Raw genomic sequence first — 14807 nt, forward strand, 5'->3', positions numbered from 1 at the left:
GGGAGAGATTTCCCAAACAGCTAAAGAGGACAAAGAAGATCAGCAGCGTCTCAACATCCTGGAGGCTGATTTCAACCCTAAAGTTCTGCTGCACAGATTAGGTTTGTATGTTTTCATGTCAGTTACAGTTTAGGAACATTTTAGGTGACTAATGGATTAGCTTCTTAAAGACCAAATGTTCACCATAGACTTAAAACGTAAACGCTTCGTTACTCGGTGGGAACGACCCACGTCCGCCATTTTGATTGGTTTGTTGTCCTTCGACACCGATACAAGTTTGTTTAGAAACTAATTAAACTAAATTGTTTTAATGAAGGAGGTTGTCAAAATACGTTTTCGCTCGTTTTCATAAGAGAATGAGGGTTTTAAACATATTGGGTCTTCTTTGACTGTTCAATAGCAATGTCTTTTAGAAGTAAGGACTGTGCATTGGTGCTGGTTCTGATGTTGACATCCGCCCCGGGTTCTGATCGGGTAAGACCGGGCGAGGAGGAGGAGGAGGAGGTTTCCGCAGGAGTTCATCCAGCCTGTCAGCTGAGTGTTTTGTTTAGAGAGTGGGCACATTTATTTTTAGGTGGAAATTTCTTTGAAAGCTCTGTGGGCTTCAGTCACTGTGGTACCAACACCAGTCATAGTTTCTTTGTGTACCTTAAGTTCAACACTCATCAAAACTACCAGCCAATCTTTTTATGATTTTCTCCTATAACCATTTTTAACAAAACCTTTAATACAGCATAAAGGCATCTATTGGCAAATTGTCATGCAACACAGGCCTTTGTACCATTCATCCACTCTCTTTATACTCCATCCTTGACACTACTTAGTGTTTCCTAGATATCTCCCTTTACCTGCTGTACCGTTTACCTCAATCCTTACTCTTGATACATTTTTAAGCTTTGAACAGTCTAAGTCTTTGTGTATGTTTTGTTTAAAAAACATTTACTTGAATAAATTTGAAATGCCTTTCAATAAAATTCTGTAAAATCAAATAGTTACATACCATAAGGGCGTAGACACCACATGAGGTGGAGTCTTGTTGAATAGGGTGAGTAAAGGTATCACCTGCCCATCGAGATACATTTAGCCCACTGAGTCTTATGAATGATTTAAAAGACATGTATAGTTAGACAAATGAAATTAATTAGAAATCAAATTTTGACCCACTCCTAAATATTACTCTGAGGACGAAGTTCAATAACCAAACTTCATATCAATTTAAATACACAAATATAGTTTAATTATACAGTAAATGATTGAAAACCAAATCATAAAAAAGTTTAAATATTACACCCCAAATCTAAAATCAGTAGGAAGTATATTACTACCTTTTGTTGATACTAAATCAGATTAAAACCACATTTTGAGTTCTGAAGTCAACTTGACATCACAAATAACATCCCTATCAGGAATTGTCCGTATGGGATTTTCATTCTGGACTCTAAGCTACCACAGATTATTCTGTTGCATGTGGTTATATGACTTTAAAATCAATGCAAATAAATTCTAAAATAGGTTTTTTAATACTAGTTTCTGATTTTTATGACTTTATGACAAATGTTTAGTCTGATAACAAACATAAACACATCACTTTATTTTCTAAATGACCGGTAATCACAACCCACGCTAATCCTCATTCATCCCATTTATAATTTCATTACAAATTTTTGTAAAACAAGACCTTCATCACAACAACAAATAATGACAGTAGTAAAATGCAGCATTGAGTGTAACTATTAACCCACCTCAAACAATGAAGCTTTTTGCTTTTCTCCAAAAATTTGACTGCTGGGTAGATGAAAAGTTTCATTGATCTTAGAATTGAAAATGTCTGATCCATGTCTCAAAACTGTCATAAAACTCGAATGCAAACCTCTACTATTGCACTTTAAAAGGACTTGTAATTAGCAGGTAAGTGTTTTGACCAAGAACAAGCAAGCGATGCTAATCAGGATTTCACATTAAAACAAAGCAAAGTAATACTAAAATAGCACATTTATTAAAAGTTCAAATATTCATAAGGAGGAAATTAATTTAAAATGTAGTGGTACCTGGGATTAATAAAAGTGTTACCTGATTAATAAAAAGACATTTGATGCAATTTAACAATAAACTTACATGAATGTATTCCAATGTAGTGTATTTTATTTTGAAAAACAAATGTAATAAGCAGTTATCAAGCTAATCTGCTCATTATCAGAATGAAATGTTATTTTAAGGCCATTTTGTCCATTTTCTTTAAGTGTGCGACTGACCACCTTCATCAAGATCTGTAAAATGCAATTTTAGGCAGAAATGGTTTAGTTGGGTAGAAAATAAGCCATAATCAAATTTTGGCAGAGAAGAAACGATTTTGGGTCAATTTTCTGTGTGGGAAGCGTTGTGTTCAGTAAGATCTGGTAAAATATAATCTCTTAAAGCTGTACAGAGCCATTTTATGCAGAAATCTTATTCCATGGTTCATGAAAAAAGCCTAGATAAATTTTTGGCAAGTGAATCACCCCTATATTGTCAATGTGGGGATCTTTTTCAGCGTGGGAGGGTCTGTGCTCAGCAAAATCTATTAAATATGATCTCCCTGAATGAAATAAAGCAATTATATGCAGAAATTACATTTCATGGGTCATGGAATAAGTCATGATAAATTTTTGGCAATGGAAATAGCCTTACTTTTTTTAATTAGGGAACTTTTTCAGTGTAGAAGGGGTTGTGTTCAGTGAGATCAGTAAAATATAATTCTTCAGACTGAAACAAAGTCATATTAAGTAGAAATTGCATGTCAGTGGTCAGGAAATAGGCCATAATCAATTTGTGGCAGAGGACAAAACCCAGATTTTTGGCTATTTTAGCCATTTTGGACATAGTGCATTCAGTGAGATCTTTGAAATACATTCACTCAGAGTAAAGCATTGTAATATAAGGCAGAAATTGCATTTCATGGTTCAGGAAATATTGGCCATAATCAATTTTAGCAGAGAATAACATGAATTTTTGGCAAGTTGGGAATTAATGGCTTCAGTGAGATCGGTAAAATATTATTCCTCTGAGTAGAACACAGTAGGTAATCTCATAATTTGGCAACGTTTTCATTGTGCACAGTACTACCTGTTCTATTTTTTCCCCATAATAAATAATAATAACCCTTTACTGTAACTTTGACCATATAAATATACCTGTTTTATAGGTGTTAATATTGTTTAAGAACTAAACCACCGAGAAAGAACTCTCTAAACAAAACACTCGACAAGCTTGATGCACTCCTGCAGAAACCTCCTCCTCCTCCTCTCGCTGCTCGCTCCTCTGCAGGATGCGCCCGGTCTTACCCGATCAGTTTTTGGCAGATCATCACTTTATGGCACAACACCGGTAAGGAGCACAGACAGGATGCTTGAATAACGTTAGGGTCCTTTAATCATTGAACAGATGACATACAGCAGCCCTAATATTTACATTTACATTAGAATATGGGAACGATGCGGTCGGATATCCGAGCCGAAATAATTAAAACAGTACTCAGAAATATTCTCTCCTCAAACAATACTCACGAGAGGGTACTTTTATTTTTCAAAAAGCGCACAGTGTCATATTCATCACAAATTCCAGAAGTCACCCTGCCTCCCGTCTGTGCAAGGCGGTTTTTATACAGATACAAAGCATTGGTGTGTATTGAGGCCTTCTTGACCAATTGAAATCATTATTCTCCGTTACATAACATTCCTTGGCACATTCACACTGTTATCTCTACTCTTTCCGAGAATATACTCCGGCCCAACATCTGGAAAACATCAGATTGGCGTACGTGACAACACTGTCATGACTTTATTAAGATGCAGACTGCCAGGTCAAATTGACCTGGCAGGACTTTTAGGGATATCAAAACTTTCCCAACTGAAACACAGTGCAAGCTCTTATTATTCCATGTAACACTGGCCTGGCAGAGTCAGAATATCACAAGATTTCCTGCCAAACTCCCAAGCTTACGTATCGGCTTAGGGCACACCAGTCGAAAAACCCACCTGTCCTAAAAGGCGGGGAAAAACATCTGGAGGCCTCAGAGAAATCTCATTCTCGGCCAATCTGAACAAGAGATCCCTGTATTGAATCTAATATGCATCATTATCATCTATTTTAGGTCCTGGTTCATCATTCCTATTCACCACAATATATGTAACAGAAAACAATGACCATGTTGAAACTCTGGAGCTGAATATCACAAGAATGGATGCTCCCATTCTATCAGAGTGCATAAACAGCTTGAAACAATTCAGAACATTAAAATGACATAAAGACAAATTCGAAGTTATAACAGAACATAGAAAAACATCAGTAAAATTCTCAGCAGAAAATCAGTGTAGTTCAGTCTCTGTCCTTGGTCTTCCTTGAACCTTCTTTAGTCTCTGAGATTGGTCTTTTCAACTTTATTGTTCTGGCATCGCATTTATCCTGGTTCAGGGTCCCACAAAGTCTTCATATGTCCATCGGTCTCTGAGTCCAACGCCCAAAAAGGTTACTTGTACGGCCAGTCTCTGGATTGGTGTCATTCTGAGAAGACAGAGAATACTGACCAGTATAGTGCTAACCCATGACATTAAAGTACCACATGTCTAATTAAACATCCTTTCTTGATGTCTCCACAATCCGATTACTGTTTGTGTCCTTTTAACTCCTCTACATATTCCCCTCTAAACCATACAAAGCTCTATAAAATCACTGAATATGAAACCAACTAATGTACTTGGTATTAAAACTTAAGTTGTGCAAAAAGAGATTGTTGTACGTCAGGGTTAACCCAGGCCAAAATAACAACCAAACAGATCTGCCTTTTATGGATAAACCTTACCTGATAAAAGAAATTGAAACCAAAGACATTCATCTTACCTTCCTAAATTAACAGAAACAGGAGAAAACGTTGTTCAACAAAAATGGCAGTCAAACCCTTACTAATCTCCTCTTAGTTATTACATCATACATGTTATCCAAGCATTAGACGTCAGGGGCCTTGTTCAGATCATAGTTGTAACAGAAGTATCACATGTAAATTGGGTATCGTTGCCTCTGTAGCATCACCTTTTCTGTATTTCCTTAGTGTCCTTTTTCCTGTATTTCCTCAACGTCCTCCTTTATCATAGTCCAATGTGATGATGATATGAACAGGGTGTGATAACTTTCACAGCAGTGCTCAACTCCAGCCCCGAGTACATAGGAATCTCAGAAAACAAAATAATTATGAGCAGAAATTAAACTTCTGGAGTAAAATTGTGCTGCAGCAAATAAAAAAAATACATAAAGTTCTTAAGAAATAAAATAAATGGTCAAACCATTTTCCATTCAGAAAGAACTTTCTTCTAAAAGTTCTCTGAACGACAACCCAGGTCCAGCCTCCACATCAACGAAGGGTAATGTTCTGTAGGTCAATTTGGTTCCCTCTCATCACCTGTAAAAAGGCTACTGATAGAGAGATCTGAACTGCTCCTTTTAGCAGTGATAATCAATTATATTCACAGGGTTTTCACGCAAAAGAAATAAACAGAAGTTAGCACAGATAGCTCAAGCAATCACCTTTTCCCCTGGAAGCATGAAGTGCCATTCTACCTCGCCCTATCAGCACAGATATTGTTCTAAACCATGCATTTCTCAGACATTATTCTGAAAAATAATAGATTAACATTGCTAACTACTGTGTTTTTGTACAGTAAGTCAAAATAAGTTAAACAGTCTTCAATTTGATCCAGTGCCTAAAAATAGTATGTCTGGTGCGCATTTTATTATCATTCAGAAATTTGTCATTTTATAAAACCGTGTGTGACCTCACCTCATGTGTTATTTTATTCTTAAATCGATCTCATAAACTTCTGACTTAACCCCCCTTTGATCAGAGAGATACATCAGAACATTTAGATGTGTTGTTCAGGCTTCACAGATAAGCTCAGGTTTCCCTCTTATTCGACTGACGACATGAGCCTTGTTACTTATGTACTTCAAATGGTTCTCTCACTCACAGATAAATGTTTCTTTTTTGATATTAGATGCTGTTTTTAAATGAGAGATGCATGTTTGAGATGATGCATCCCAGTTTCTGCTATTTTGATAATGTATCAGATTTCCGTTGATATTCTATAATCAACTTCATCCTGTTACTGCAAGCTTTCAGATGAAGTCAGTTTTCAGCATTCAAAGTTTTCTTGTTTATTGACATTCTGTGTCCTTGTATGTGTGCATAATGTTGTATCTTAATGATACTAACTTAATTAACCACTGCTTCTGCACAAATAATCAAATTTTATGATACTTTGTCTCTCCTGCCAGTATTGTCAGTTTCACATTCTTATCTAAAAGATAAGTTTTAACTTCTATGCCAAGTGTTTAGCCCTTATTTCTCTGTATTCAGGGTGCGAATACTTAATGGAGTCTGCAATTTTGTGCTTTGTTCAAGGAATGTGATGATGTTTGGCATTGTAGAGACAACGCCTGGAAGTTCTCAAAACAGAAGATAACCAATTCCAAAGGGAGGCAGTTCATTCCTCCCTCCTATGATATAAACCTCTTAGTTTGCTAACATTCTGAGACCTTGTTTATAGCCACGTCAAACACCGCTGCTGTTTTCCACTAACAAAGATTATGTTAATTTATAATTGTCTGTACACACAATCAGAAAGTTCCCCATATAATTATTGAAAGACGTCCAGATCACATGGCACTTTCTCTGTTTGCGACAGAGGTGTCAACTACATTTCGCCTTGAAGGGGACATTGCTTTTTCCTAATAGTTTCCCTACAGTAACAAACATTTAATAAAATCCATTGTTTAAAGAAAACAAGAAACCCATTTTATTTTGTACATATATACTACCATTGTGCATCTCAAACACTCATTTATCTGTGAAAGACTTACTTGCGAAGACTTAGAATCCAGTATCCTATAATGTAAAAACCTTTCAGTCGTGCAGGATTGTAAATTTATTCAAGTTCTTGTTTTAAATTCTCTAAGCAACTTTCCTAAGTCAAAACCCTGTTCTTTATATACTTATTATCTCTGTCTCTGTTCTGGGATCTAATCCAAAAAACATTTCCTAACTACTGGGCCTTTTGAAGAATGTTTCCTGGACTTACATTCTCAGCTAATATGTTAGAGGTTAAACTTCCCACAGAGTTTTTCTTGGGATCTAGGGTAACACCTTCAATCATTAAAACTGTCATAATTTGCCATTACTATCATTTGAACTTTGTTGTGCATTTGTATTCCTAGCCCTAAATTCCTTTATTTTCTCATCCGTTAGTCCTTAACATGTAGTGTAGTGAGATTGAGCCAAATGCTGTCTGGCTCCAGTTGTTGTTGGACGACTTTTATCACAAGAATGTTCATAGTTCCTCAGAGTTCTGTCTGTCTCTGATCAGTATCCTTGAAGAAACCTTATAATCACTAACCTTATGTTTGATTTTGTGCATAAATCATCGTTTGTTCTGCTTTTTTCCAGTTCATTCATTTCTCAAAATAAGTTGCATATTAATCATATTGGTTTTGCAGTTAGTTCCCGGTGGTGGTTTGTAAATAAAGGCTTCTAAAATCTATTTTCGCTTTACATCTAAAATACTCTATCAGTCTCCTGAAGATCAAATTTCAAGGTTAAATTTGCGACTATGACAAAGAGCAAAATTCCTTTCCCTGCAATCCTCAACAAAAACAAATAAATAAATACTCCTTCGACCAAAAAACTCAGAACTGCCAGTTCTGTCATTCGAAAAACTTTTCCTCTTGAATTTTATCTACTAAAAGCGTAATTCTACGCAAGTCGCCTCCTGTCTAACATCATAAACAACTATCTGAAGTCGTGAAATGTTTTGCAATGTTCCACAATTCTATTCCTCAACATATTTTTATGCCTGTAATCTTTAGGAAAACTACTGTTTGCTAACAATGATGTTTCTCAACAATTTCAAATTTAGCACAAATACTTAAAAAGTAGAAATAAAAGGAAGAATATTCAACAGTGTTATTTTTTGAAGCAACTTATTAAAGTGCTATACAATAAATCAAATATGTCAAATGTTCTACACCTAGTTTGCTATATAGTCTACCTAGCAACTGAAAATTGTTTTTAATTGTCCCTTCGCTTACTTGTTGTCCTAACTGTGTGAATGCTTTACTTTTCAAATGTATTCGACACATGGATTGTATTGTAGGAATGACTCACCGGTATCCCTATGGCCACCTCCAGTCTCCATTAGATAAATCATGAGGCAACATTACGGTTATTTATGTACCTTACCTTCCCCTATGTAACAGAGCATTTGATAACATTTGCACATCTTCCATTGGAACAAGGTGGGTAGAATGCAAAAGATTAGCAGCTTCTGAAAAAAGAAAAGAGAAAACTTAAAGCAATACAGTTAATTATTTGTTAGTCAGATTATAAATGCAACTCATGCAATCAAACCCTGGGCCTGTTTGTGTCACTTAATAGTGAGGCTGAATCTGTTCCACCATGAAAGATCTCTGGTCCCATAATGTTAATCTGTGTCGCTGCACATAGTTCATAATTGACAGTTTCAAAGGAGATCCTGGTAACGTCAGACATGAACCTATTTCTTATGCAGAAAGGAACAAAATAAAGAAATTAATTAACAACAGAGCTTTGCAGAAATTCACATTTCTTTTTATATTAAAGTAAGATTCCCATAAAATAAAAAAATTAAATTAAACAAGCCCCAAAGGATTCAAATTATAATGAAAATGGTAGCTTAAAATTGAATGCAAAGATATATATTAAATTTCCAACCAACAGGTAATCTGTTTCTGATCCTGTATGGTTACTTATTTGATTATTTTCACTTAGTTTCCCTAGTCTGATCACTAAATCTGCCTCTGAACTCATAGAGACTGTTCTAATATCAGTTCTTCAGCTTTTTTAAGTCAAAGCATCAGGCTCTCCTACGCCCCCCTTTGAACATGTCTTAGTGAGTGGGGCGTCAGCGATTTTGCAACTTTTGACTTTGTTAGACTCTTAATTCCCATTTCAGTATTTGCTCAAGTGCTGTACTAATTTGTTTAAAATGTCTTGTTACTCTGAGCTTTTTAATTTATCCCATTTTAACGTCTTGAATATCTTATATACCTTTATAAAGTGAACTTGTATTTATCATCTGGTTGGAGCTCAAAAGGCAATGAATTATTTTGCTAAGGAAAGAACTCATGATGGCCATCAATGTTTTGTTCAGTAGTTGTTTAATTTTGTAACTTATTCTAATTCAATTTCAAAAATACGTTATTAGTCCCCAAGTGATTAATAAACAAATTTGGCCAAATTATTTTATTTTATTTATTTATTTATTTAATTTAAGATTTGAGAGATATTTGGTTATTCCATGTTTTGTAAACAGAAAAAAATGAATTTAATTTATCTAAGTGCATCTTTTTAGCACATCTTGCATTTATCTCTACAGCCTCTGGTCTGATCTGGCCGGGCTATTCAGTGAGGCTTTGTGCTGCTCTGTCCAAAGCCTTGTTAACGTTTGTGGAGACCATTCCTTTACTCGGCCTTTTATTCGGCTCCAGCGTTCTTCTCTGTCCTCTGAGGTCTGAGCAGGTCTTGCGCCAGTGCTATGTTGTCCACGCAGGCTCTGCTGTGGATGTTCAATTTGGTTCTCCGTGTTAACAGGCTGTAATTCACTGAGTAATCAGTCAGAAAAAAAAAAAAAAAATACCAGGCAGCTTCCTTCATGAGACTTTGCCTCGATACAACAGACACAATATTTTCAAACCTTCTGCCATAACAGAACATTTCCATTCTTTAATGGCTGCATTAATGTTTCTGCAAGATGAGTTCATTTGTTTGTTTATTTATTTATTCTTAAGCATAAAACTTTGTAGTTGTAAATTATTATCATGCCACTGTTTGTAAAACTTTGAGAAACCGATTAAATTTCATCTTTCTAATATTAATTTTGTTGAGGTACTTGGCAAAATTGGCAAAGTTCTCCCGAAAGCAAAGTCCATAATATTACCATTGTAATTTTTAAATGATAAGGCGATATAGTACATATCATAAGCCAGTAACTTGCTATTCATATTACTTTTTAACTGTTCCTTATTTGTTTTATTAAGTCATTGTATCATTCTGTCTCCTAATGTTTAATCTAAAGAAACAATAATTCTGGCATGGACCAACTAAAATCTCTAGTAAAATCCTTTTCTTCCTACAATAAATTAATTAAATTGAGTAAATTTAAATCACAAGTCATTTCTCTTCATCTGTTTGATATTAATCATTAAATCAAGCTGTATTCTCTGTTTTTCATTTTTTTCCTCTTGGTTTGTTACACCTCTCACTTTCTGATTTTTACATTGTTCAACAAAATAAAATAATAAAAACTCATATTACACTAAAAACACATTTGCACACTAACTAAGCAAGGATAAAGCATAGACTGTCATATTGTATTATCCCAACATTAAGGTTAATGAAACAGTTTGAACCTGATCCAATAATTTGTTCCACCCACTAAAATATTTTTAAAGTTGACGCTTTCTATGGTTAAATCTAAGACCTTGAAATATGTCAAAAAATAAGAAATATACCTTGATAAAGATTAATTTCTGATTCTATACATTTAGAGAACTTCTTTTCATCAAATTTCTCCAAAATATGTAATAAATTGCATGATTAAACTTTCATTATTCTTTGTAGAAGGCAAACCAAAATGATATGTGACCCATCTTATCAGTAAAACATTAATGAACTACAGTAAAATGAAAAGTAGACAGTAGAAGCTCTGGGCCCGGCCCCCTTTGAGCTCCGTCCCTGTGGAGGGGAACTGGGAGCCCCCCCTATGCTCTGCTCTCAACACATTCACATGCTGAATCCCACACAGACTTTCACAGACGTGCAACACTTTCCTCCATTTCAGAAACATTCTTCAGTTAAACATTCAGTTAAACCCCATAAAATCTTAAACCAGTTGTCCTTTGATGGTTAAGAAAATAAAAACACTTTACTTTGTATTTTCACAAAAGTCTTCCTACATCAGGCAGTCAACCTTTGAGCTTCGACTAAAAAAGGTAAAAAAATTAAGTAAAACCTGGATTCTTACTTTAATTATGGATATTCTATCAATTTTCTTGAGCATTTGTGAAGTTAATTTAGACTCCAAGGTAACTGCAGACCACTCCGCGCTCACTTGAATTTAAACTATTTAATTGTTCAATCATACGTCCGGACTTTGTGAGCACTAAGAGGTCCGCACCCAAGGAGTTCCTAAAAACCTGTCATTCTTCTGCGAAGAAATTGTCGAAAATAAAGAACAAAGCAAAAGAAAACTCGGATAAACAAATGTTAGTGACAACAAACCCACTTGTATGACAGACAGATTCAACACAGACACATGGACAGACATTTAGACAGACATATGCCGGCATTTGACATTCATACTTTTATTTTTCCATCATATATACATTTTGCTCCCCAAATTTGTGTGTCTTGTTCTGTGGTTCATGTGTGTGCGCTCGTGTATGTGTGTTATATGTTTGTGTGCTTTGCATGTGTATGTGTTTGTGTGTGGGTGCTGTGTGTCACACAAGCGCAAGACATGGCATGCGTTCAAGTGCGCGCACACAACTTGCAACCGGAAATTCCATCTCTCTAAGCCTGGAGAGATCCTTTTTCCTTTTTCCAGTCAGTTTCTACCAGAAACTCCTTCCCATTTTAACGTATGCTTTAATTCTAATCCAAATGCATAAGTTTCTTTAGATCTATCCCTCAAGAGTAAACAAAACATTCAAGCAGTAATTTTAACCAGTAACAGCTAAATCTATATTTGACTTGGGCATAACTCAAAACTTAATCTAGAAACCATAAAACAAATCAAAGCAAAGCTTCTGGTGCGCAACACAAAAGCTCAGCTGCTGCTTTAACACAGCAAATGAACCTTTAGAAAGCATTTAAGGTAATCAAGATCAAAACATGCAGTTTTAGTCTCTCATCACATGCAACTTGCTTTAATGGCCACACACACACATAGATTTCAGTCTGACATCGCATACGGCTCACATAAATGCAAAACACCATCGTTCATACATCATTCAGAGATTCATCCATCTGACATACGCTTTACATGCATCACACACAAAATACCAGTCGACACACTGCCTTTCACTCAATTAGCGCTGATCAAAGCCATTCATAAACCACACCAACTTCATATGTTCTTCACACTCTCATACTCACACCTGACGTTCTTCCCCGGGGAGTTTGAACCTAATTTATAGTATTATTGATGTCCCAATTGATCAATTCTCTTACTTTGTGTAAGCTCACGAGTTAATTTTTTGCTTAACTCACTTTGGTCTTTTTAACAAGATCACATTAATACTTCTGCAGAACACAGGTCACCACTGCTCACCATAGAGATCTCAAACAAAAAAGAAAACACTGCAATCAACATTGCAATCTCCAAATCATGTACGTGTAAAACTTCAACAGCTGTGGCCTTTTTTCCAGTGCTTTTTGCCCTCCGGAAATCACACGGAGGCACAATTCTCTTACTACACTTAAATCCACCGGCTAATTTTCTTCAAGGTCTCCTACGTACCTGTTCTATCAAGTTTTTTATGTGTATGAAATAGCTGTCTCTTAAGCAAGAAGGATTAATTCTCGGAGAGAATCAGTATTAACGCCAGGTACTAAATAATAGACGTATGTCCGTCCTGGCACCACAACAGGACGGACATAAGTCCTACTGTTTTAAGACTGCCTTTAGCCAATTCCAACTTTGTTTTTTTTAGACAGTCTCCTTGCATGCAAGGCATCGTGAAGATTGTTGGAAGAGAGAAAAAAAAAAGAGAGAGAGACCAAAGTCTCTATCTATTCACTCCTCAGTCGAGGGACCCGGGAGGCCGAGATCCTTTCAACAAGAAAAGAGACAAGAACTCACCTCCTCCTGCTGTGGGCCCTGAACCACAGCCAGCCAGGCCCCTCTCCAGAGGAGCGACCGCAAACCTCTCCCTGTAGAGAACTCCCCGTACGGGCCACCAATATTTGGGAGCGATGCGATCGGATCTCCGAGCCGAAATAATTAAAACAGTACTCAGAAATATTCTCTCCTCAAACAATACTCACGAGAGGGTACTTTTATTCTTCAAAAAGCACACAGTGTCATATTCATCACAAATTCCAGAAGTCACCCTGCCTCCCGTCTGTGCAAGGCGGTTTTTATACAGATACAAAGCATTGGTGTGTATTGAGGCCTTCTTGACCAATTGAAATCATTATTCTCCGTTACATAACATTCCTTGGCACATTCACACTGTTATCTCTACTCTTTCCGAGAATATACTCCGGCCCAACATCTGGAAAACATCAGATTGGCGTACGTGACAACACTGTCATGACTTTATTAAGATGCAGACTGCCAGGTCAATTTGACCTGGCAGGACTTTTAGGGATATCAAAACTTTCCCAACTGAAACACAGTGCAAGCTCTTATTATTCCATGTAACACTGGCCTGGCAGAGTCAGAATATCACAAGATTTCCTGCAATAACAAACTCATTAGTCTTTACCTCTCGCCAAGAACTTTTCCCTAATGTAATCTGTTTCCAGACAGGCCTGTTTCCTCATGCACAGAAGAAAGAATTCACAGAATTCATCGTATAATGGTAAACACAATAATAACACTTTTAATCTATTCAAACAGAGCTTTACGCTTCCACAGGAGCACAGACAGGATGCTTGAATAACGTTAGGGTCCTTTAATCATTGAACAGATGACATACAGCAGCCCTAATATTTACATACATTAGAATATGTATGTGTGGTCTAGAAAAGAAATGCTTAACCTTGCCGACACGGCAAACACTGCACCGGATGTTATTAGCTTTAGCATGTAGCTTCTACTGCTAAACAGTCTTGAATATAACAAAAATAACATCAAATAGTATCAAAAACAAACTATACATTACACATATATGCAGAGGAAAATGCACGATAATTTTCCATGCAGCTCTTACCATGTTAAGCTTACGTTTCTTCTGCTACTTGAGCTGCTGATACTGATTACATGCCCTGGCTTGACATGATTAAAATGTTGCGCAGTTCAAAACTAAAGAATGCACCTACCAGTGTTGACCACTAGAGGTCTCCCTACACCTTACTACAAATTGAACATTTCTCAGAGCTACAAACTCACTGCCTTTTCAACATTGACAAATATGGGTTTCCCATCAGTTTCGACTGTGGTCAACTGACCCAACAGTCAGAAATTCGTGGTCACATCGTTAGCGCTTTGTTAACGATTATTCTTGCACATACAAGGTGCGTTATGGTAATAGAGCAGAGCGGTGTTACGCCGAAAAGTGCATGCCTGCCGAAATTTGGATGCCCTTGCATCTCTCTAAACACCCGCATATTGTTGACAAAACAGCCTGAAATATGACCAACGAGGAAACTTCTAAAACATTTTCGTCAGAATAACGTGTTTGTTCACTATGAACGCAATGAAAAGGTTATGTTTATGGCAGGTTACTTAAAAAAATGACGGGTTTGTTACCTTTTTATCTAGACCCGTTTGAGTCGAATGTTTTCAACTCTGTTTAAACTCCGGAGGTGAAAGAAGGAAATCCTAGAAACCTGTTAAATCTGGGATTTATATGACATGTCCAAGTCGAAAATAACACCAAGGTTTTTACTTTATTACTGGTGGTCAATTTAATGCCATCCAGATTAAGTGATTGACTAAGCAGTTTCTTTTTTAAAGACTCCGGTCCAAATACGACAACTTTTGTCTTGTCTGAATTTAAAAGCAGTAAATTTAAGGTCA

At 36.3% G+C, this 14807-nt stretch overlaps 1 long non-coding RNA gene across 1 annotated transcript; it reads right to left on the reverse strand.

Annotated features, from left to right (window-relative positions):
* Positions 1-3385: 3385 nt before the first annotated feature.
* On the reverse strand, positions 3386-13696 carry LOC124881174. The gene is made up of 2 exons (XR_007041552.1): positions 5065-13696; positions 3386-4539 (listed from the first exon to the last, which is right to left on the reverse strand). It is a non-coding gene; the product is annotated as an uncharacterized LOC124881174 (long non-coding RNA).
* Positions 13697-14807: the final 1111 nt, after the last annotated feature.

Source organism: Girardinichthys multiradiatus, chromosome 14 (genome assembly GCF_021462225.1).
Source record: "Girardinichthys multiradiatus isolate DD_20200921_A chromosome 14, DD_fGirMul_XY1, whole genome shotgun sequence".
In the NCBI taxonomy this organism is placed as follows: Eukaryota; Metazoa; Chordata; class Actinopteri; order Cyprinodontiformes; family Goodeidae; genus Girardinichthys; species Girardinichthys multiradiatus.